This window comes from Lepidochelys kempii, chromosome 7 (genome assembly GCF_965140285.1).
Source record: "Lepidochelys kempii isolate rLepKem1 chromosome 7, rLepKem1.hap1, whole genome shotgun sequence".
NCBI classification, from domain to species: domain Eukaryota; kingdom Metazoa; phylum Chordata; order Testudines; family Cheloniidae; genus Lepidochelys; species Lepidochelys kempii.
The window spans coordinates 61,236,124-61,261,981 of NC_136386.1; the positions used below are offsets into that span (position 1 = coordinate 61,236,124).

Here is a 25,858-nt window from a genome sequence, read left to right on the forward strand (position 1 = left end):
GAGGAGGCCATGGGGAAGTAGCCCAGGGAGTTGTAGCTGTCGTACAGCTGTTGCAGGAGGTATTCAGACAGCTGCATTCCACAGGGCCCTGGGCTGGAACCTGGAGTAGAGGGTGGGCCTGGTCTCCCCGCAAATCATCCCAACTCCCCATCAGACACAGGAGGAGTCAACCTGTACTGTGAATTCAGAAAAACGGCCAAGCTGAGGGCTGCCGTGAAGCTCCAAGGCGAGCAAATCCGCCAATAAGCACAGGACCCATCAAGGTAGAGGAGGAACTTTGTCACAATATATAAATATTAGTCACTGGAAGGAAGGAAGAAAGAAAGGAAGGAAAGCCCTTCTATCAAAGTAGTGAAAACAATGTTCTATTTTTTCTTTTCCTGCTGAATCTGAATATCTCTGGAGGAGTGGACGTCTGATTCAGAATTTCTGCAAGTTTTTAGTGAACCATAGCAGAAATGACTAAAAGCATGAGGAAATGGGAACAGAGACACAAAAAGGTATCAACTTTTTATCTTTCTAAGAATGAACCTCAGTTTACAGAGCCCTTTCTTTGTAGCCGGACTGACACATGCCATGGTCTTCAGTGCACTGTAAAATGATTCCTGGCAGCCGCACTTTCACAAGCAATACTGATCATCCAAAATATGGCACTTTTTGCATGGACCCACCCTAGAACCACATAAGAATTGAAATTCACCCAAACATTTTTTGGGGGTTAATACTTTGTTTTCAACAGAACAAAGCTTCATATGGAGTGTGACTGATCACAGAGAGAAAAAAGGGCACACGCTTTAACAAGCAGCAGCACCATAACTAAAGCAATGCCCCACTTACCTCCCCAAGTAGAGAGAGAGCTACTTCAGTTGGTGAAGAAAGCAAACAGTATTTACAGTCTCTTAAGTTTGATCATGACCCTAAGTTGAAGGCCACAGTTAATCATGAGGCGCTTGGTTTCCCTGAAGGTTAGCAATGAGCTTTCCAGCTCCACGATATTTGAATGCTTATTCAAAGCTCTAATGCTATCAGAACCCTGTTCGTCCTATCAAGATTGCATTACCATGCTTCCACCCAACAGCCCCTTGATCCTCCATATAGATCCCCTTCCTCCCAACTGACTTGTGTTCCCTCTAAGGCCCAGTTACCTCACACCCTCCCCAGTCATCCTCAGTGGGATACATTCTCTCATATCTGAGGCATCCTTGAATGTTAACATTCCCTGTTGTCACTCAAGCTAGTTACCTCCCTGAGGCTCATGGTTAGGGTGACCAGACTGCAAATGTGAAAAATCAGGACAGCGGGTGGGGGGTTATAGGAGCCTATATAAGAAAAAGACCTCAAAATTGGGACTGTCCCTATAAAATCGAGACATCTGGTCACCCTACCCATGGTGGAGTGTGCGCCAGCTGGGCATCCTTTGAAGATCAGGGAGGGAATTGCAGGCTTCTGGGCCTACCCTCTAACCCCATTCAAACCTGCCACAGCATGAAAGAGGGGTGAAGAAGGAGAATAGTTGAAATGCCTGCACTTCGCTTTGGATGAAGGTAGATAGGGTAGGAGAGAGGTGTCCATAACTTAATTGTCTTGAACCTCAGAGAGGTTTGATTTTAGGAATGGATGGAGATTTATGGGTAAGGAGAAGGAGCAGGCTTCCATTTTTCCTTCTGAACATGTTTGCCCATCCCTCGCAGAGTCAAGTGGCCAGCCACTGCAAACTCTGGAGGAGACTGACTTTTTCTGCTGGTGACTCAGGGTGGCCACCTACATTTTCTAGGAAAATGCAGAAACTTGTGATTTTTCTGAAATAATTCCCTATTTCCCAGAACATCTGTGCTCTCGGGCAGTCTGCACCACATGTGCTTAAGCTTCAGTTACCTTCTATCATCTCACAGTAACAGAATAGATACAAACACTAGAGGTGGCGCAGATCTAGCATGTATTCTGCTACACAGCTTTGTGTTCCCCACAGGTGCTGCTCTCTACCTCCCAGTGCCCTCTTTGGCAGTGAAAGATACTATTGCAGTAGCCAGCCTGAGAGCACTAAGATGATGGAGTTGCTTTGGTTAATTACTCTACTTTTAAAAGTAAACATTGTAGCTTGGCTTCTGAAGCACTATGCTGTTTGTGATGACTAATGTTTGTATGTCTAACAGTCAGACACAAGTTTTGCCTATATTACTGCGAGCTGACGGTAATGCCATGTGTCAATGAAAAGGTCATTTCCCGTTGTTTTAAGCTAATGGCTCAAATTTGAAGCTTTCCAAATTGACCCAGCATCTTGAACAGTTATTTGCAAATTCCTAGGCTATTTGGTGATGAACATCATGTCCTATATCAAAGGAAAGGTTATTATATTTTATTGGTGATCTCAGTATGTCAAATTCTGTACATACGTCTATCTCTAGGCTAGATCAACACCCAGGAGTAAGTTTTATTTTTAGAGAATGTATATTTAGATAACTTAGGTGTAAAGTCAATTCCTCTAAATGACAAGAGGCAGGGTCTTAGGGTTACAGCACTGGAATGGGACTCAGGAACTCTAGATGCCATTGCTGGCCCTGCCACAGCCTCCCTGAGCCTCAGTTCCCTATCTATAAAATGGGGATAATATTTTCTTCCTCCTGTCCTGTGACTGTCTTATCTATCATTGTAGTACCCACCTCCCAATTATTTAAAATCAGAAACACCTACACTGCTCACTCCCCCTTCCTTCCCAGCCTGGAGGTAAACCAGTTTGATTAGTTTCAGATTGGGGCCAGGATTTTAAAAAGTGTGAGCTTGGAGATGGTGAATTTCTGAAGGTTCCACCTGAGATACTTTCGAAAGGGGGCTGGTTTTCAGAAAGTGCTGAGCACCAACTTGAGACACCTTTAAGGAGCTTGATTTTCAGTGGGTTGAACACCCCAAAAGTGAGCCACCCACAATCACCAGCCACTTCTAAAATAGTGGCCCCAATCTATAAACTAACTGGCCTGGGATATTTTATATTTGTGTGTCAGTGTGTTGTTGGGTGTATTGCATGTTTGGGTGTGGATGTAGAAATTAGAAGGAAAGAGAAATAGCCCTCCCCCCATCATTTATTATTATCATTAAAGCAGCATGAAAACACAACAATCAAGATAAGGGCCTCACTGTTTTAGATCATGTACAAACATAAAATAAGAAAAGTGTATAAGCTAAATAGGAACAAGAGGCAGTAGAAGAGTACAGAACACAATGGAAGAGGAAATGGGAAAGATAAGGGTGATATTAACAGTAAACACACACAGCACGTACTATTAACTCTTTTTTAAAATGAATTAGGTGGACAAAAGCTATAGATGAATCAGTAACCACTCCCCCATCTCCCGTCAGCCATATTAATCAGGTGTTTCACTGTAAGCATCATGGCAGAGGTGGGTCTTAAGAAGGGACTTGAAGGACGACAGGCTGGAGGCTGTGCAAATTGATTGGGGGAGAACAATTCACACGTAAGGGATAAACTAGTAGAATGTGTAAAGGCGCTTGGTGGGGCAGAAGCAGACAAGTGGGAAAGAGGCTGCTATTACTGGCAAAGCAATGTGAGTGGGTTACAATGCAATGAGGTAAGTAGGAGAAAGTAGCCTGGGAAGGGCCTTGAGAGTGCCGAGCACTGTTGTGCCTCTCATATGGCAGACTAGGGAGAGTCACCACTGAAGCAACAAGTTAGGAAGATAATTTTGACTTCACTGTAACTCCTAGTTTAGACAGGTTTCAGAGTAGCAGCCGTGTTAGTCTGTATCCACAAAAAAACTGTATTACACTTGCGTCTTCATGAAAAGACATACCCATCCCATGAAGATTCTCTTGAAAAGAAGTCCTTGCAGAAGGCTAGTAGGTAGTGCATTCAGGGCTTTTTAAAACTGTGCCAGATTTAGTGTAAGCAGGTCCAACTCCACTGAAGGCAGTGGCATCGCAGACTCTTAGGGCTTGCCTATATGAATAGTTAATTTGCAGCAAGCTTGGATATAAATCTGCCCTGCATTAGCCTGCCCCACACATAGTGTCTGTGTGGATGCTACTGCTGCATACTAACATTCCCTAGTAGTGCATTTAGATCAGCTTCCATTTCAAAGCAGTGTAGATCAAAGAGCACTATGGAACTTTTGGTGAGTGGTAATACATGAACACTTAATGTGCAGCAGGCTACAACAAGCTAGATTTACACCCTCTAGCGTGCCCTAAACTAACTGTTCATATAGACAAGCCTTGATACCAGCTATTATTTTGACCCACAGAGGCAAGTTCCATTCATTTCAATGGATTTACACAAGTAAGTAGCATGACTCATTGCATGTCTAATCCTTTTACACTAGTTTTCCAGCATTATGGTTTAGCAGATAGTGCTTTGCCTTCTTATGCCAAATAAAGACCACTCATTTAGGTCCATTGTGTAATCTTAGAAATTATAGCCCACACCCAAACCAAATAACCAGCCTACCGTGGATGACCGAGAATGTTCTCAATTCCACTTGATAAAAAGTATGATAAGGAATATGATACCTCTACATGTGTGGGAGAATTACATACTTAGTGCTGTCAAAGTAGTGCTTTGACATACTTAGTCATTTACATACTTAGTGCTGTCAAACAAAACCTATATATTCTACCTTCCTGAAACAACAAATCTATTGTAATTAGTAAGCTTCAGGGACTGACGTAGAAGCATGTTCTTCCAAGCTGCAACATTTAAAATGGAAGGAAGGAATCTGACATGTACAATAACAAGTTAATGCAAATGTTTTATTATCTAGTTTAAAATACAACCCCAAATCTCCAGGAACTAGCTGATATGGAACTCCCCAAGTATAACAAGCTGAAAGGGTATTTATTTCAGCCCTGTTCGTTGGGGTTGAAATAAATTGCAAGATCAGTATCCACAAAGCTCATTTGAAGTATCCACCATGCTACTTAAGGCAGTTATTTTCCTCCTTAGCCTCAATAAAGGCCAAATCTTTGAGGTGCTGTATACCTTCAATTTCCATTGACTTCAACAGAAGCTGAGGGTGCCTTTTTCTTTGCAGGATGAATCGTTTAAAAATGGAAAACATTTACCAAACAAATGTTTTGCACAACTGCAGATTGCCCATGGGATGTTACACAAAGGTGACAAGGTTTTATCTAAATTATTAATAAACAGGGCACTGGACTAGGACTCAGATACCCAGATTGTTGTCCCTGATCTGCCACTGACCTGCAGTGTGCCCATAGGCAAGACACCTCACTTCTCTGTACCTGTACTTCACCTCCAGCCATATGTCTGTCTATTCAGTTTTTCAGCAAAAGGACTGTCTAGCACAATGGGGCCCTGAGTGGAATTAACACAATACAAATAAGTGCCTCAGTCCAGCCGTAACTTTTTGCTATATATTTTAAGTAATAACCACTGAAAAAGAAATACAGGAGCATTTGCTCACACATTCCAGGAGAGTATATTTTCCTTTGGTGAAAATTCCTTCCATTTACCAGCAGGATAGCCAAACAGCCCTTTTCAATCAAAGTGAGCCACCCCACTAGAGAAGTGCCATAGGCTGACTTGCTATCCAGGTATCAGCAGTGTTTTCTTAGGCTTTAAATCAGAGGAACCCTTTAATTTTCTGACCTTAGTGACAACTTTATTGAAGTTATTTATGAAAAATAACTAGAGACACAGATGGCGGTGCTCAAAGAGGCCTCTCTCCTATGATTAAGGATGACATTATTAAGAGGGACTTAATACAATTTAGCCAACACACTGAAGGCCAGATCCTCCAATCAATTAAGTCCACTTTGCACTGCTCCTGAGCCAGATGCAGCCCCACACTCCCAGTATAAGTGGAGGGAGGAGGTATGATGGACCAGCACAAAGAAGAATTTATGACAGTGGCATGAGTTAGAGCTGCTCCCTTGCAGCTCTAATTTGCACCAGGGCCAGGCGGTTCAGCATTAGGGAGTGAGAGTTGAGACTCCATCCCTACATCTTTTCAGATGAGTTCTGAATTCCTAAACAGATCGTTGAACAGCTGATCCCAATGTCCACTCCAGATGAAGGACCCCAAAAACATCCCTTCAGCATTGGAGATGCAGACTAACTAGTGTGTTATATGGGGATTAGAGAGAAATCTCGGATACATTTGAAGGTCATCAAATGCTTCCCTAACAACCTGACCCACAGGCAAATTTAATTTACTTCATGGGAGAAGACACTGTTGTTGGTGCTCAGTTCTGGGCTGCCTGTTTCAACTGGAAAACTTGTCATCTTGTTGTAAGAAATAAAAGACAAATCAGCACTAGCCGAGGCAAGCACAATGTTATTTTTGCAGAGTCAGGAGGATCAAACAGCTGGGCTCTACCCAACTCATTCCTTCACTATGATTCTCCTTCTGAACAGAGAGTACCCTCCGGGATCCACAATTATCCATGCACAAGTTAATAATGTGATGTGTGCTAAAGAACTCAATGTGAGAGATTGGCGTTCATAGCACAACACCTACTTAGATCTAAGTAGTAAGAGCAGAGCAGCGGCCACTGTGCTGCTAACACACAGGTGTTGGGAAGGTTGCATATTTCACTGTGAATGTCTTCTACAACTTCGATACCTCAGCTCTCCGTATGAATTGTCACGATTTCCTGAACAAATGTTAGGACAGCAATAACTTGACTTAATTATAACTTTTTAGAGTATCCCAGTCATTCTTTGTGTGTTGCCCAACGTAATACTTATTTAATATGTACATATAAATATACCACTAGGACTAGTGAGTACTGTTAATCCTTTTAAAATCTGTCACACTAAACTGTTCAGTATGACCGGTTGAAAATTTTCAGACAAGTTTTTTTCCCCATGGAAAACTGGGCTTTTGATGAAATGAGAATTTTCATGAAAACTGTTTGCTTTTCTTGAAATGTTTCTGATTATTTGTTGGAAAACAGGTTTTTCTGGTTGAGAGTGGGTATTGGCTGAAAATTGTTGGTTTTCATTATTTTAAAACGAAAAAAAGTTTTCTGCTAAAAAAAATTGAAGACAAAAGGATTTGATAGTTTTTGTCAATTTTGGTCAGGAAAAAAATTTCTGAGGAGCTCTACTGCTCAGAATAGTGTTACTGAATGATATATTTGCTCTGTAATAGACAAAACGATGAAATTATGCAGTGAAGGTCTTTCAAATGGGCTGTTTCAGTCCAAAAAACTTATAATTCCTTTTATTACCAAAATCAAAACCAGAAATCGTAAATAAACATGAGGTTTTTAATCTAAATAAGAGTTCAGTGTTGAAGTTAAACCAAAAAAAACAGTTCATTTATTATATAATATATTTCCACACTTTCACTGGAAATAAGCCATTTAGTATACTTTACAAACCCTAACATTTGCTTGGCTGACAAGATGCATTAAAAATGATAAATGTTGTTAGTTACCTCCTTCATTTTAGGAATGAGGCCTATTTTTTGCTAGCTGGGAACATCAGCTTAAAAAATCTTTAAGCTAACGTTAAGGCACTGATTCAGTTTCAACAAGGTATATAAAGATTTGCCTAAGAGCTTGTCTACACAGGGAAATGGATTGTTTGGAAGAACTATACCAGTATAACTATAGTGTTATGGCTACGCTGGTATAATTCCCATGGGGACACTATCTGAGAATAAAATTGACTTTTTCTAGTATAATTACTGCTTATTATACCAGAATCAGGTTGCCTTTATCCTCAAAGTGTCCACATGGGGAGTTATAGCAGCATAGCTATAGCTGTATAATCATAATTATACTGCTGTAGTTCTGCTGGTCAATTGCTAGTGTAGACAAGCCCCAACTTTCAGCAAATGAGAAGACTCATGGGCCTCAATGGGGCTATGTGTTTAAATGAAGGCTCAGGCTTTAGTACCTTGCTGACATTGGTGAGGCCTCATCTGGAGTACTGTGTCCAGTTTTGGGCCCCACACTACAAGAAGGATGTGGATAAATTGGAGAGAGTCCAGTGAAGAGCAACAAAAATGATTAGGAGTCTGGAACACATGACTTATGAGGAGAGACTGAGGGAACTGGGATTGTTTAGTCTGTAGAAGAGAAGAATCAGGGGGGATTTGATAGCTGCTTTCAACTACCTGAGAGGTGGTTCCAGAGAGGATGGTTCTAGACTATTCTCAGTGGTAGAAGAGGACAGGACAAGGAGTAATGGTCTCATGTTGCAGTGGGGCAGGTATAGGTTGGATATTAGGAAAAACTTTTTCACTAGGACGGTGGTGAAACACTGGAATGCGTTACCTAGGGAGGTGGTAGAATCTCCTTCCTTAGAAGTTTTTAAGGTCAGGCTTGACAAAGCCCTGGCTGGGATGATTTAATTGGGGATTGGTCCTGCTTTGAGCAGGGAGTTGGACTAGATGACCTCCTGAGGTCCCTTCCAACCCTGATATTCTATGATTCTATGAATCAAGGCCTAAAGAAATATAAGGCCATATTGCCCCCAGCTCTTACACAGGTGCCTGGGTATAGGGGGTACCTTCCTGAGCACAATCCCTCGCTGAGTTCCCCCTGGGGTGAGGGTGCTTGGGCCCCAAGACAGGCCAGTGCTAGAATGACACAATTTGGCCATAGTCCGTAGCTTCCTGAATTTCTCTCTCTATCTCACCTCCCACCCCCAACACACACACACACCCCTGATGTGGTGTAATGCACATGTTTACAGTCAGCATGAGTTTGGGACGGCTGCATTACTCATAGGAGGCAAAGCAACAAGTGAAATATACCTGTCATCCTACACAAGTACTGATAACAGTTGATATTGCACCACATATGGCCTATATTATAGAACATTATTCTAAGAATGTTTGAGAGAGTTTTAAAACATTTTAAGGGGACTATTTCTTGTATCCCTCTGCCTGCGAAGCCATGTGCCTCAGTTTTCATGAGGCCAACTGTACAACGCTCAGAGAAAAGGAAAAAAATCAAGCTAAAAATATAATAAAAATAATAAAAAAAACTATTCAAATGATCTAAAATAACTTTCCTATAGCTAAAAATTCAATTTCTTGTTTCTGATGTCATCAAAGTGCAGTTGATTTCAGTGAAAGTTGCTGGGTACTGAGAAATTTTAAAAACAATCAGACCACTTATTTAGGTGCTTAAACATGAGATTTTTAGACACCTGTTTTTGCAAATATCAATTCTGCCACAATTTGAACCTGTGGTTTCCACCAGGCTGCTGTGGGTATTTCAAATCGATGATCGCATCACTAAGCCACCACCCCTCCAATGGATGCTGCACCGTGAGGGTTCTGGCATTGCCTCTTTAAAGAAAATAGATGTATTGAAACATACTTTGCATCTTAGATAATTGACAGATTACACAGATTCAATCACTAGTCAGAACATGGACTCAGCACATCATTAGAAAGACATTTTGCTTGCAGCTGACATAGTTTTGGAACCTGATTCTGAGAAGGCTTTGCTGGTACAATAAAAGATCAAAGCAAGCAGAGCTAGTTAGATTGGCCCAGATCCACAAATCAACAGAAGTTAGAAGCCTACGTACCTTTGTGGATCTGGGCCTTTGTATGTGCCAGTCCTGTGCATATCTGGGTTTTATTTTCATTAACAAGTAGCCTGAGCTCAGTTCTTAAAAGGGAGAAACAAGGGCTGACCTAGGAAAACTCAGCCAGATAAAAGTTTTAATGTATTTTTGCTCTTCCTGTAAGAGGAAGGCAAGTTAAATATTGCTCTTGCAAGAGCAATGCCTTCATGTTGTGCTGTAGCACTTGGCATGATTAATTTATCCTAGCACTCTAGCTACCAAAAAGGCTTTTCCAATTCTGAGCTGATAAGTAGTTAACCATCTTCATTACCAAGAAATTAAATAAATAGCATTTCTATTCAGAGTTTCTTCCAGTAAGTTATTTTGGTGCATCCTGGTCCAACAGTGTTACTTCCTCTTATTGGTTCTATTCTTGATATCAGAAGCAGGGCTATTGTGATCGCAGCTAGAATTGTTTATTTAGACAGTAGATAAACATAGCACAGGATGAAGTATAGGACCTTAAGTTTCCTATTCACACCAAATATTGGTCACCATGGACACATTTTGAAGATCACAAATTATTAAGTCAGTGGAGTTGCAAGGGTGTAGTCAAAGATAGAACTTGGTCCCCTATTTGTAAGTTATAAAACAATAAATCTGATATAAAGGAGGAAAGATATGGCTAATATACAAAAAAGCTTCTAAATTACACTAGATAAAATCAAACCATTTAAATAGAGATTTAATGCATTAAAAAGGGTACTACCATGCACAGGTAGTTAAACACTCTAACATATTTCTATAATACACCGAATAATTTATTTTCATTGTAAACAATAATTACTGTTATGGACTTTTAAAAATACCAATATGAACACAAAATCTGATAACAGTATGGCACAGACAGACTGAATGAAGTTGCACCAGGAAGGCTTTAGTTTCAAATTTTCAAACTTGCTGCCAGTTAGAGAGGTAGCACGGTCTACGGCAATGTTTCTCAGACTACGGGGAACAACCTGGAAGTGGGTTGCACACCAGTCCTGATTGGCTGGTGGTTAGAACTGTTTGGAAAAATTATGAAACATTTAACAGTTAAAAAAAATTTTTTTTTCTGTACATTTCCCCCCATTTTTACCCCCATGATGCAAAAGTTTGTTGGAGTGGGTAGACTGTACAACAGTTTTTTTTGGTATTTTGTGGATTGTGGACCAAAAAAGGTAGCGTCTTCTATCGAGAGGAATGAGATCAGGGTTAGGACATAGTCAGGAGTTTCTGGGTTCTAAGCCCAGATGTTACTCTAGCTTGCTGTGTGGCCTGGGGAAAGTCACCTCATGGCTCTGCCTCCACCTCTGCAGCTGTAAAACAGGAATAATAATACTTACCATGCCCAACACACAGGGATATTCACAGATCTTACTTGTTTACTGTCTGTACAGCACTTTGAACATATAAAGTGCTAAGTATTATTAATAATGGAAAGTAATATTCATGGAAAACTTTAACAGTGAATTTCTAATCTTTTGTCCATTTTTTTTATTGTAAATCTTTTATAACTTGAAGGACAAATGGGAATAAGCTGTAAAATGAAAGGCCAAGTGGTGCCTTCTAGACTTCCAGTTTGGATGTCTCACTCTCACAGGCAATACATGCCATGAGCTCAGTGTCTCAGCTGGTGAGCTCCCAATCCCCAGCACAATGCTGGGGAATGAATGAACAGGTAAGGGAACTCCTCATTACAATACAGTGACACTCAGCACTCTCGTCTCTACCAGTGATCTTCCACCTAACTCCACAAAATAGTCCACCTAAAATAGCAGTCCATCTAATTAAATAAAAGATTGTCATTATTAACATTTTCAGGCTTAAGTCACATGGAATGTCACAGGCCTCAAGTGCAGCAGAAGGAAGCAAGAGGCAAATCTGAAAGGTTAACTCTCTTCTCAATCTCACCTTCAGCAAGGGAGGAATATTGGGCTGAGTGAAGTTGCCACCTCACTGGTCTCTGCCCCAGTGATGAGATTTGGAAAGCCAATCCGCTTCTTTGGTGAGGGGAAGCAGGCAGGGGAGTGCCATGGGGCAACTGAGTCAGAGGAGACCACATGCTTGCATGTCTATTCCAGCAGAGTGAGAAATCAGCTAGCCCCCTTGGGTCTTTGTGGGCCCAGAGAATGCTCTTGAAGGAAAGGATGGGCAGCATGCATGATGGGCTGGGTACCTCAAAGGGGTGAGGCTGTGAATTATTTGGGAAAACTTGTTAATGTTTATCGATTTATACCAGATGCTATTCCGTAAGCAGCGAGCTCAGTGTTTTGGGAGCCCCAACCACAATTAAAAAGGTCCATTAGCCAGTGTAACAACCGACTTCACTTCATGATAGGTTAATCCCCCCCCAAAAAGCTCCTAGCAAATAATAAAACTTTCCCTCCCCAAAACACAACGGGCTTTGGAATGGGGCCAGCAGGTTAAAGAGCTCTAGGATCTAGCAGACTATTATGAGAGATGTGGAGTTGTAAGGCAGTCACAGAGAACACTCTGCTAACACCTCTCTCACACGTATATCAAGAGGCTTTAGGTCAGCTGACTGCACCTTGGGCAGAACAAGGGTGTCTCCCGGGGCAGAGTTCATGTGTCTCAAGGAGCATCGTGAATAGGGGGGTAGCTACATGAGAGAGCTCAGCACCGCATCCAATTGTCTACAGGATGGGGAACTGGGAGAAGGTCAACTAGTCATTGGCATCCTTCCCTTAAAACTCACTGAGAACAGGGCCTGCTCATAACTATCTGGAGTACATGTATCTAGAGCAAATATGACTAATTCATAGTTACCTTTATCCTCAGGCACCTGCCCTAAGTCAGCTGCTTTACTCACACCTTGCATTGCCTCTCCTCAGTGACTGATTCAGTGGATAATAAGACAACTTCCGGTCTGCCAAGTCTCCTCAGTTTGGCTTTTAACGATCAATGGCATGAACTATCTCCAAGACTATCATGTTATTTGTCTTCCATGTACCTCAGTAAACAAAGAACAGAAGAGTCAGGTAGGGCTTGACTCACTCAGGATAACAACAGAGGTGCCGTGTGAAATGATTAGCATAAAGTACTGATGTACAAAGTACATTTCTGGGACCAGCTCCTCACCTCTGTTTCAGCCCCTTTATGCTGGGGCAACTGAGCAGGTGAGTAAGTTACATTGTTTCAGTCTCCAGCAGATGTACCAAAATCACCACCTTGCTGACACTCATTTACACCCTTGGTGGTGGTATCAGAAGATAGGTCAGGGAGTGTATAGGCAAAACATATTTTGAACTTACAGTTTATGTAAGGACCAAGTATAACCAACTTTATACCTATTTTACAGGTAGGGAAGTTGAAGCACAAAGACTGAATTATAGTTGCCTCTAGAGATGATCTCACCAAATCAAGCCTTAGGCGCATTGCAAAGACAGCGACATGCAAGCATTCATTGTTGCTCCCTGTGCTGTGCCTGTTCTGGTGATTTTAAAAAGTATTTTAACTCACACAAATGTCTTAAAGCTGCATTAATGGAATATTGTGGTTTGGAGACAATACACAAAGCATGCTCACCATTGCCTCAAGTTTGCCCCTCCGTGTGTACTATAGACCACATGGAGCACTCTCGGCAGGGTCTGGGAACGGAGAGCTACAGAAGTAGCTGACTTCCCCTTTGCAGAAAAACAAAAAACAGGGAGGATCTGAGTATGGAGGGCCCTTCTGTATATGGATCATGTGTAACTGAGGCCATAGGTCTATTTATTAAATCCCTCTTCCTGTTCCCACTGTGCTAGCTGCGCCGAGTCTGAAAGCAGAACCCTTCCAACCCTCACTGAAAAGATTTGCCCGCGCATAAAGCCCGGTATGGTACAGCACTGGTTTGCCATAACATTTGTGCCTAAAATTTCAGGTTTGGGGTGGGACAAATGTAGAGACTTTTCTCCCTGTCTAGGTTAACAAGTAGGGCATAGACCACCAGTGGCACCTTGGCCTCTCCCTGTGGCACATCCTGAGGACTGAAATGCTGTGGTCTAACAAAAGTCTTTGTGCTTAATATTATAGTGGCATCTGGGTTAAAATTAATGTCCTATGATATACAGGAGGTCAGACTAGATGATCTAATGGTCCCTTCTGGCCTTAACCTCTATGAAACTAAGTATATGAGCTACCAGTGATTCAGTATAAGACAGCATGGGTTATGTGAGCACTTCACAAAGTGGCCTGTTTTCCTATTACTGCATTGACTTTATAACTGTGCAGCTCATGAGCTGCCATAGTTTTTGTTGTTAAACCCTGTTTCCTGAAATGGATCACTAAACAGAGCAATATCTGGGTATGTATTGGATTGAAAATTGGCAGACAGTCTCCACCTGGGAGGACAACTGCACCAAATATTTAAAAAACAAATCAATACGGGTACTGCTTTTTAATTCAAAGAATTTTTCAATTGGCTTTAGCTGCCATTTTACATTACTCTAATAAAAAGGATTCTGACCTGCAATTTGGGATGTGTGACTGGTCTTGAGGAGAAAACTTCCTGCAGTTGAGCTAGATGCAGTATAATGAAAATAAAAATAGCAATAAATTATTTATGCTCTGTGATCATGACCATATTAAACTATGGGCTAAATCCTACAGTCCTTACTGAGTCGTCAAGGGTCTGGCCCATTGAAATCCACAGGAGTCTTTTCACTGAGTTTAAAGGGCTTTATATCAGACCTTATAGGCAGAGCTCTCATTGACTTAAGTGGGAGTTTTGACTGAGGCAGGAGTGCAATATTTTGTGCTCTCTCTGAATGGGAATCACTTGACCCATTACTAAAGTGCAGTCACCATTCTGATGGAAAGTAGCAGCTAGTTAATAGTGTACTTCTGCATAATGTAGGGCAGGAAGTAAGGGAAAACAGTACACTAAAGTGAAGAAATGTAATTCAGGCAAGCGGAATTTTACTATTCAGGCTAAGTTATCATAAACACTTCATGTCCATTAAAACAAAGCGATTCCATTGACTATGCCAGTTCCAAGAAAACTATTTAACTCACATTATTTACTGGCTAGTATACATCTCCAGAAATCTTATTTCCACTGTTTAGACTGTTCACCATAACAAGATTCTCTTGCAGAATTTCAGAGTGGAGCAGAATCATGGGATTTATAAAGGTGAGGGTACTTTCAGGTTTGTAGAACTTTTTGAAAAGGTAGGTAGAGAGGGCACCTTTGAAAAAACCCCAGACATGCACCTCTTGCTGTAATTAAACTTACTGCAGTATTTCCAATCCTACACACAAGGCAGATAATGCAAACAGCGCAGAGGAGCGTCTGGTGACTCCAGTTTCTGCTGAACGGGAGAAAGCTTGTAAGATCCCTCATAAGAGACATAAGGCCCAATTCCTATTTACACCACTCCAGCAACCACTCCAAGGCCATTTTAAGGCATAGGACTGTAGGTTCAAACCTAGGGTCCCAGCTGCTAGAGACATTTCATGAATCTGAGCTTTCAGTTAGAGGAGGAAAGTAGCATATTGCTCTCATGCTTAAGAAAAGCTTGAAAATGACAGCTGAGGATGCAGTGACACTTACCTTCATCTGCATACAAGCTGAATCAATTGCTTTGGGGGTGTGAACTGCCCAGGCACCTCAATGAGGTGTTACCACTAAGACCCACTGCTTTGGGGGACCCTGCCAATACCACCCCAATGAAGAACACTGTGGAAGGATAAGGAGAGTGCAGTGTAGCTGGCCCGCCCACCTAAGGGATGTAAGAAATGGGGGACTCCCCCCTTTCCCCGCTGCCTATAAGGGAGTAGAGCTTTTGCTGTTGTTCCTGCAAAGACGGGGCAGCCCAGGCAGCTGTCCCTGCCTCTCTGGGAAGAGAAGGAGGCACCATGCCAATGCCCAAGGGAGTGGGCAGGGCTATAGGTGGAGCGATATCATGGTGCACCTAGGGTCCCAGATTGCCCCTTTGCAGTGGTAGAGTAAAGGGTGGTGTAAAGGGGCAATAATGTAAATATAAACCAGGCCCTTAGTACCCAACCTTCAGCCTGCTCATTCCCTATTCTACTAAACTACAACAGCTAAAACATTTAAAGTCAGCTGGGACAGAATCAAAATGTGGCTCAACATGTCAGGCCACAGCAGGCACAAACTCACTTCTGTTAACATTGAATATGCCTTTATTAATAGGAAAATCAGCTATTAATTATTTGTATTCTCATAGTGCCTAGGAGCCCCACTCATGGACCGAGACCCTACTGTGCTGGGTGAAAAGACGGTCCCCACCCCAAAGGCTACAAATGGCTCAGATTGTAGTAATCATTCACTGTTCTCTTCCTGTAATCTCTGTGCATGGTCCTAGTGAATAAACATTGCTACATGTCTGAGTTCTCCAACAATAAAAACCTGTGTCTGATCCGTTTTGCCTTCACCCTGCAGGTCCAAGGAGAGGGTAGAGTGAGCCTGCCCTTTGAACAGCCCTTGCTCTGAAAGGTGTGGCTGCCATGGCTGTTCATTCATTCTCTGAGGTTCTCAAATGGCCAGGTACAGGAATGGATGAAAAGCCTTATTCATGAACCAGGCCCAGCTATGCCACAGGCAGGTAGGGACAACACCTTTTGTTTGCTCAGGGATTTTTCACCCAGTGCCCTGCAAGGAGTCACTCTGAAGCTGAAAGGGATTTCAGCCATCTAATGACTTCAGCGCTGCTCCATGTGAGTAATGGCTTGGCCATGCAAACTACACTGCACATCCCCACAAACTAGAGGGGAAAACCAGAAAGTCACAGGTTATCAGAAGGATCCTTTTGCTGTGACTCTAAACCCATTTTCAGTTCCTCTGCTCAGAACACCTCACTGACAGCACTCGCTCAGAACCATTCCCCCTCCACTCGCAAAGTTTGTCAGGAGACCGGGGTGTTTACTACCTGGGAACTAGGTTTGCCAATTTTGGACAGACATATTCCTGGAGGTTTTATCACATGACATGATCTTTAATTAAAGATTAATCTTTACATTCCAGGAGATTCCAGGACAATCCTGGAGGGTTGGTAACCCTACTGGGAACCAACAGACCCTACCTCCTGGCTGGATTCACCATTACCTCCTATAGTCATTTACATTAGTTCGAAGTGGGTATAAAACATAGCCATGCTGATTTAGGAGCCTTTTACTTTTCTCTGCACCATTTAATTATTTACACCAGTGCAAAGTGAATCAGGCTTAAAATGCCTGCAGCTGAGTTGTATTGGCTCCTAGTAACTAAATAAGCATGGTTAGAAAGTTTGATACCCAAAAATTAACCTAAGAACAACTGGCTGGGGAAAGACATAAACATGCAAAGGTAAAGAAGTTTAAAGAAAATCTGCTTCGTGGACACCGCTTCTGTCACCAATGGCAATCCCTTTTAGCTCACCTTAAGTCCAGCCATTAACATTTGATGCCTTCTGCAAATGGATCAAAATATGCACAAGTGATGTATATCAGTCTAATAATAAGATACAAGTTAACCTTTGGTCATGTTGCTTTGCACATGTCAGAACATGGGCAGCAGCACTGTGAATACACAGGAGTCTGGATAACTGGGAGGGGAAAGCCCGGGTAGAGGAGATGAGGGCATCCGTGTGGATTCCAGCAGGTGTGGAATTGTGGCATACTCCAGCACTGTTACTGAGGCGCTGCTGAGATATTGCAGCTGAGGTTTGGTGCTAACTACCTGAATTGCAGGGATGAATGAGAAGGAAATTCAGAACAGGTTGGTATTGCTGACAAAGTATACAGATAGAACCAAGACATACTGCTGATTTCTTTAGTGTTGCATGTTCTCACACTAGTAGCTGGTTGCTGGTTACACCCAATGCTGATGCCGAAGAACTATTGACAGTAATTGTGACTGACTAAATAGTTTTTCCAGGGAGACTGGCCTTATTTGTTTAAAGGTCTCTTTAGCACCCTCTAACACAGATTTCTGCTCTGGAGAGCTACACTCAGGATCTTATTTTTCAGTCATCGCTTCCTTCTCCCCTGCTCTACTTGACTCAGTGGCCCAGCCCTTCCTCTGACTTCCTCTTCCTGGCTGAGCTTCTGTCAGAGTCCCCTCCCTTCCTTCATGATTGAGTGGGGAATTTTATTTTGGGGGAGAGGGGAAGGCAAGGGGATGGACTGGTAACTACCAAACACCTTCCACATGTCACACAGCAGAGTCTGAACCTTTTAAATCTTGACAATGGTCTTTTGGAGCCAGATGCTGTCACCTTTCTTCATGCTGAATAATAACCCCACTCCTCACATAGTCCTTTTCATTTCAGTGGGACCACTCAAGGAGTAAGGTGGTACACTCACTGATAGGAAGGATGGCAGAATGGGGCTTTTATTGAATAGTCAAGGAAAAGGAAGACAACCACTGTGAGGACTATTGTACTTAGGCTGATAGCAGAGACCATAGAGGGCTCTTCATGCAAGGATATCCATCTACAGGTATTTGAAGGTCTTTAAATGTCAAAGAGTAAGGGAGTCCGAAAGGCTGGAACTAGGAATAATGAACTTTTAGGCTAGTTGGCACACACTGAAGTCTATGAGAGAGGGAGGATAGTCTGATGGTTAAAGCACCAGACTGGGATGTAGAATATCAGGATTCAGTTCCTAGCTCTGTTACTGACTTCCGGTGCGACCTTTGGCAAGTCACTGAACACCTCATTTCTCCATCTAAAATGGGGATAATCCTTCTCCTTTGGGCTGTCTTCCCTATTCACATTATAAGCTCTTTGAGGAAGGATCTCTCACTACGTGTACAGCATCTAGCACAAGACTCCGAGAAGCGGGGGCCTCTAGGGGCTACTGGAATATAAATAATTATTATTTGTGGGACTATTTTTAAACACTTTTGCAGGTTGCATTTTTTTAAATAAAGAACATTGCTTTCCTTACAACATAAATACTTCCGCATGCACGTGCTGTAACTCCAAAAGCAACAATTGTGTAGGGAAGGTGGATTTTTACTTTTATAAAGGTATGGAGTTTTTTTTTAAAGGTTTATATTACCTTTAAGATATGGATACTGTTGGAGATTTTGTGAGATACATAGCTTATAACAACATCCATAGGCCTAGATGTGCAATGGGATCTGCTCATACAGACCATGTTCTTTTCCACCCCTACAGAAAATTTCTACTCTTTAGCAAAAAACCAAATGCCAAAATCACTTGATTTGGAAATGGTGCTGCAGTGCCTGATGGGAATTGTATAGTCTGGATGCCTCATGCTCTCTCACTCCTCTGGAGGCCAGGTTCCTTCACTTGGCTACATCTCCCCTGATGCACTACAGTCTCCAATCTTGCCTGTGCGTTTAACATTTATGCATGTGCGTAACTTTAATGGGAGTTTTCACACGCTTAAAATTAAGCATGTGTGTAATTATTTCCAGGAATAACTAGCAGTACTCAAACACAAAACCCCACTAACTCCCACTACAGACAGCTTTATGTTTCACCTAGCCACCTAAACAAATAGTAAATTTCACAACTCCAGAAATAAAACCAGTTAAAACCCAAAACATTAATTATGGCAGTTAATCAAATGGTCTAAAAATAGTCCTATTACTATCAAACCCAAACCATTCACATGTAGCTAGACATGATAATTTTAATAATGCTAATAGTTAGCAAAGAACAAACTTTAGAAAGGTTTCAGAGTAGCAGCTGTGTTAGTCTGTATCCACAAAAAGAAAAGGAGTACTTGTGGCACCTTAGAGACTAACAAATTTATTTGAGCATAAGCTTTCGTGAGCTACAGCTCACTTCATCGGATGAAGCTCACGATGTAGCTCACAAAAGCTCATGCTCAAATAAATTGGTTAGTCTCTAAGGTGCCACAAGTACTCCTTTTCTTTTTGCGAATACAGACTAACACGGCTGTTACTCTGAAACTGTAAGGAGAGTAATCACTTAAGATGAGCTATTACCAGCAGGAGAGCGGGGGCTGGGGAGAAGAAAACCTTTTGTAGTGATAATCAAGGTGGACCATTTCCCGCAGTTGACAAGAACGTCTCAGGAATGGTGGGGGTGGGGGATAAACATGGGGAAATAGTTTTACTTTGTGTAATGACCCATCCACTCCCAGTCTCTATTCAAGCCTAAGTTAATTGTATCCAGTTTGCAAATTAATTCCAATTCAGCAGTCTCTCGCTGGAGTCTGTTTTTGAAGTTTTTTTGTTGAAGTATTGCCACTTTTAGGTCTGTAATCGAGTGACCAGAGAGATTGAAGTGTTCTCCGACTGGTTTTTGAATGTTATAATTCTTGACGTCTGATTTGTGTCCATTTATTCTTTTACGTAGAGACTGTCCAGTTTGACCAATGTACATGGCAGAGGGGCATTGCTGGCACATGATGGCATATATCACATTGGTAGATGTGCAGGTGAACGAGCCTCTGATAGTGTGGCTGATGTGATTAGGCCCTATGATGGTGTCCCCTGAATAGATATGTGGACACAGTTGGCAACGGGCTTTGTTGCAAGGATTGATTCCTGGGTTAGTGGTTCTGTTGTGTGGTGTGTTGTTGCTGGTGAGTATTTGCTTCAGCCCCCAACTAAAACCTCTCCAATGCATCATCAAGGATCTACAACCTATCCTGAAGGACATCCCATCACTCTCACAGATCTTGGGAGACGGGCCAGTCCTTGCTTACAGACAGCCCCCCAACCTGAAACCTAATTCTGTCAAGAATTATAACATTCAAAAACCAGTCGGAGAACACTTCAATCTCTCTGGTCACTCGATTACAGACCTAAAAGTGGTAATTCTTCAACAAAAAACTTCAAAAACAGACTCCAACGAGAGACTGCTGAATTGGAATTAATTTGCAAACTGGATACAATTAACTTAGGCTTGAATAGAGACTGGGAGTGGATGGGTCATTACACAAAGTAAAACTATTTCCCCATGTTTATCCCCCACCCCCACCCCCCACTGTTCCTCAGACGTTCTTGTCAACTGCGGGAAATGGCCCACCTTGATTATCACAACAAAAGGTTTTCTTCCCTACAGCCCCCGCTCTTCAGCTGGTAATAGCTCATCTTAAGTGATCACTCTCCTTACAGTGTGTATGGTAACACCCATTGTTTCATGTTCTCTATGTATATAAATCTCCCCACTCTATTTTCCACTGAATGCATCTGATGAAGTGAGCTGTAGCTCACGAACGCTTATGCTCAAATAAATTTGTTAGTCTCTAAGGTGCCACGAGTACTCCTTTTCTTTTTGTGAAACTTTAGAAAGAATCCCATAAAAGTATTCAAAAGCTAAACCAAATAAATTTCAATTTAAAACTCATAATGGAAATGAAAGCCATCAAAATACCCTAAAGTTTTCTACAAATCCTTTAAATCATGAAAAATCATGACAATTTTCATTTATAAAAAACAAACAACACAAAACCACACCATCGGTGAGGATTTGGGATTTGATCCTAGGATTTTTTGCAGGAGCATTTGGCATAGTTTTGTAAAGTTGGATGCCAGCATCTGCTATTTCTAACTTATATTTTTGATTAGAGGTATTATTGGCAAAATACATATAATTTTTACATTTTGGGAATTATTTATTTCCAAAGGGAGAACTGAGGAAGCATCTCTACTTAACCTAGACAAAAACACCACAAAACATTGTGTAGGGAACAATTCTGCACTGGCTAAAGGATGAACAAGGTGATTTAGCAGGCATTTTCCACATCTGATTTGCACATTGCACTCCTCAGTGACACTGGTTAGAACAGAGGAAGTCACAATGGCTGAGGAGGTAGTGTATAGTCTTGTACTACTCAAGTTTGTTTGATCAGTTACAACACTTTATAGAGCATAAAGCAAGGTCATCCCAGGAGAGAGCTTTCCTGTGTGATTCTGTTTTAGCACTCAGAACTTGGATTATAAATATCTGTTCCAGACTAGAGAGAGGAAACTTCACTTCACTCCAGCCCTGTCTACATTACAAAATAGAGCTGTTGCAGAAAATGGTTGCAGCTGAACCAGCATTGATCACTATTTAGCTGTCAGTGGAGACAAAGACAATTTATGTTCAGAGCAGTTTCAATGAAATTGCTATTGTATTGACAGGAGCCAATACAAATACTTTCTGGGGTACGTCAGCTGGAATATGCACAGCATGGGCTAGATGAAATGTTGCTGACCAGGTCCTCTTGTACGTACTTACAGCTCAACCAAGGCCAGATCCAAGTCCAAGCAGTTTATTTACCAATTCTTTTTTAACGGTCAGCTTGCTGACTCCTGTAAAGAATTCTCATAGGTTGGTAAGGCACTGTTTTTTTCTTTACTGAAGCCATGCTGGTTAATTCCTATCATACCGTGCGCATCCAAGTGTTTTATTGTTTTTGCTAATTTACTTAGTGCTGACGAAAGGTTCAGTAGTATAATTTACTAGGTCACAAGGACAGTTAGCTTAACACATAGGAGGGGGGGGTTCTCTTTAAATTCTGGAGATCAACAGCCAAGCCAGTTGGTGCCAGCTGTGAGCAAGCAGTATGGTCCGAGTTTCTCATGCATTGGAGTCAGATATAATTGTACAATGTGGTACAGAGACCCCAGGTGGAACTTTCTAACAAGTACCTTTGTTTCTTGTGGGCTGCTTAAGATATGCACAGTACAAGGCAAATTCATCCCTGGATTCTGTCCATGAATTTGTCCCTATGACTTACATGAAGTTTATCTAGGTCCCACACATGCAACTTCAGAACCAGTGACATTACAGTACAGCTTTTCTATCCAAGGTAGCAGTTCATCTAGTGTAAGTGACCTCCCGGGGCAGAGTAGGAATCAGAGTAGGACTCAGAATGGGATGGTGCATCTAGAAGGGATATGGCGAGCAGCCACGGCACCACCTACTTCATGTCCACCTTCACGGGAGAAGCAAGAGCAGTTTTCAGGGTCAAGTGAAGTAGGTAGCTCCTTGCATGCCCTTGCTCCCCTGCATACACGTATGCAGGTAAGTTCATGTTGGAGCCTCTAGTAATATCAAATCAGGTCTCTAAACACCACAAGCAATTTATGGGCCTAACTGTGCAAACACTTGCTAGCAGGCACCGTGTTTACTCCTGTGAAGTCTCATTGAAATCAATGAAACTATTAATGGGTGTAAGTTCTACTCCTGATACGAAGCCTTTGCAGAACCAGGCTTTATAATACTTAACAACAATACTCCGCTCTCTCATGACATCTTCCATCCAAGGCTCCCAAAGTACTTTATAAAGCTATGCATGAAAAACATGGGAGACAGCTATAATTTTTATCAATATTATGTGTATCTCTATTTGCTTGATGATTGTAGGGAGGCCTGCTGTATGGAGGGCTAAAGGTTAACTCAGTACTAGCTGGCTTGTAGCCCAGACAGGAAGCCAGACAGTGACTTCAACTCAACTGCTGGTACTCAGATGGACAATGCAGAGGTTAATTCCTTTGAAGATTACCTCCTCCTGGGCCTCTCAAGCAGGAAAAGTGAAACAAAGCACTTGGGAGGGGTTAAAAGCCTCAGCCCAGGGGCTAAGAGGGAGACAAAGAGAGGCAATGACTGCCATGGAGACACTGTCCCTCCACACCCAGACATTAGGGGTTGGGGGAAGTTACACATGCCTAAAGCTGGTAGGTAGGACAAGATGCATGTAGGCCTTTTGTTATTTTCACACTTTTCTTCTCTGTTCTGTCCCTGTGAGTAAATAGGTAATGCTTTGTTCTGAAGAGGCTGGTCTGAGTTACTGCATTTAACTACTGGTCACAAGCCTCTATGGCAGATACCAAAACCAGCTGGACCTGCTAAGGAAACATGGAAGGCAAACTGGTCTGCAGTAACCTGGAGACTCAGTTTAAAAGCGGGGTGAATCATGGGATTCCACCCCAAGAGAAGCTGAGGTGCTGGGCTTGGCACTTAAAGAGGTGCCCGTGAAGAGACAAAGAGGGTCAAAGGTGTAGCTTACCCTGAACTGTGACACTAATTCTCACAGTATACCTGGAAGGAAAGTAGTCTCCTGTGTGCTGGAATGTGGTATCCATTCTGCATCAGCAACAGGTTTTAGAAGGGGAAAGAGAAGAATAACTTTCCCAGTAAAGCCATCAGGGGAAAAGAAGGCAGAAAATAATTTTATTAAGATAATGTTGAAGTAAAAAGAAAATGGTACAGAGTTTAAGCATAGAAGTTTCTGTTTATCAGGGAATAAGGTACAGATTATCAAGGGGTGCAAAATCCCGTTTAGGAATGGGTGGCGTAAGGAATACATAATCTGCAATCTCCCCGATTAGGGGTAAAAGTTTAACCGGTCAAAGTACAGACATTGAGATATGGGGGTATGTTGTCCATGTAATGGCTATGTTCAGGTGTGGAGTATAATGAATGGATATGATGATGGGGATGAATCTACCCTCATTTGGTGGGATTTAATGTTCAGTGAGTTTATGGTTCCAGTTCATATGGTCCAGTGGAAAAAGTCTCTCAGCCCCTTTCCCATAGTTGATGCACGATGTCGTACTGGCTCACATCTCCTGGTACTGTCGGTGGCCGGTGATGTGTTCGATGTAGATGTCCCTGGACCATCGGATGGTGTCCGAGACCATGAGGCACCACATGAGCCGTGCGTAGCAACGACCAATCCCACAGGTCTGCAGCACACGCTAGTTGCAGGGGTCCCAAGCGCCCAGGGCTCCGACGATCAGGGCATCCATCTGCACCTCGTAGCCCTTTGCTCTCAGGGTGTCGGCCACGGGGGCGTATTTTTCCAGCTTACGAGCTCGGGCTTCGCGGAAGGCCAGGGTCCTGTTCTCGAAGGAGACCGTGATGTCGACGAGGATGATCTTTTTCAACCACAATAGACTCTCCAAGGGGAGGTGCACCGTTCCTGGAGGTACTGCAATACCAGGTCAATGCGTGGAGTGGATGGAGCAAGCTCCTATTCCATCTCTCTGTTCCAAAAATCCATTTAATATATAGTCCTCAAATAGAGGACGTAATCTACTCCAAGCTGGAATCTGGCCAGAATGTTGTGGCCAATATCTCTGCTGTCATCAGTAGTGTTGATGAATCTGCCAGTGATCACATGTGGACAGGACCTCAGTTTTACATCTTACCCCCCCTAAAACCATGCTGGGGCGTTGGTTCAGCACTGATTCAGAGGGCAGAGTGCCATCTACTGAATCACCAACACCACTTCCTGTAGGACTTTGGGGTTTTGGATGTGGTATTTCCAAGTACTGATTAGATTTGTGGCTGTTTAGCTAAGGATATCACAGAAAGGATATGGGTGCAAGACATATAGGTTTTCCATAGGTACAGAAGAAATATTTGAAATGAAATATCCTGTCGTATTACACAAAAAATTTGAAGTGCATTATGCAAATATATACTGTTTCTCTGTTAGGTGCTGTTCATGTCTTACAGCAAGGAAAACTCAGTCATTTCAAATACAGGAAAGAAGGCAACATTATCTGTCCTTTGTGTCCTGTGCCTCCTCCAAGACACTTTAAGGAATGCACTTCTAAGAGAGGCAAAGAGTCCTGATGGCACCTTATAGACTAACAGACGTATTGGAGCATAAGCTTTCGTGGGGGAATACCCACTTCGTCGGATGCATAGTATAAGCTTTCGTGGGTGCATGTATGCATCCGACTAAGTGGGTATTCACCCACGAAAGCTTATGCTCCAATACATCTGTTAGTCTATAAGGTGCCACAGGACTCTTTGCCACTTTTACAGATCCAGACTAACACGGCTACCTCTCTGATACTTCTAAGAGAGTAGTCATCTTACTTAACAGCTAGGCATGGTTATCTCATATTACAAAAAGATTAGCCAAACTTTTCTGGGAGAGTTATACTTTTATCTGTAACTTTGGTTGAAGAAATCTTCTTTTTAAATAACTCCTAGATACACGTGCGCACACACCCATGCCCCAGCTCAAATGTATCTGGTTACTGATACTGATAAATGTATTTGTCCCTTGATATGAAAAATGAAAGATCACAGCCTCTGGCTCCCTGCATGGTAGGTGGCTGGCTCTAAATGGTTAAACAGCACATTTTCACTGAGGTGGTGCTGGCATGCCAGCACAAACAGCCACAGTTGTACAGGATATATAACTTGTTCCTGCAACCCTGCCAAGTCCAGGCAACCTCCCCTGGAATTTGACTGCTCTTTTATAATTCCTGTGAAGAAAATTTTGCTCATATAAATGTTTGCAAAAAAGCAGCTGGAAAGGATTAGGAACATATTTGAAATAAAGTTATAAGTTAGGAATGTTTGAGATCCTTACGTATGAATTTTTGACTGTTTACCCAACTCTAGCTGTTCCCCC

The 25,858-nt window shown here is 42.3% G+C and overlaps 1 protein-coding gene and 1 pseudogene across 4 annotated transcripts in view; both read right to left on the minus strand.

Moving 5' to 3' along the window:
• The window catches only part of LOC140914687 (uncharacterized), a 147,956-nt gene that overhangs the window by 22,487 nt on the left and 99,611 nt on the right, over window positions 1-25,858 (minus strand). Inside the window, exon 1 of one of the 4 annotated variants that reach the window (XM_073353139.2) lies at window positions 12,335-15,023. The exons of the other annotated variants lie outside the window; for them this stretch is intronic. The gene's annotated coding sequence lies outside the window, so the exon portion shown is untranslated. Of the gene's footprint in view, window positions 1-12,334; window positions 15,024-25,858 lie in introns of those variants that run through there. 4 annotated transcript variants of the gene reach the window in all.
• LOC140915411 (U2 spliceosomal RNA) lies at window positions 24,391-24,552 on the minus strand (annotated as a pseudogene).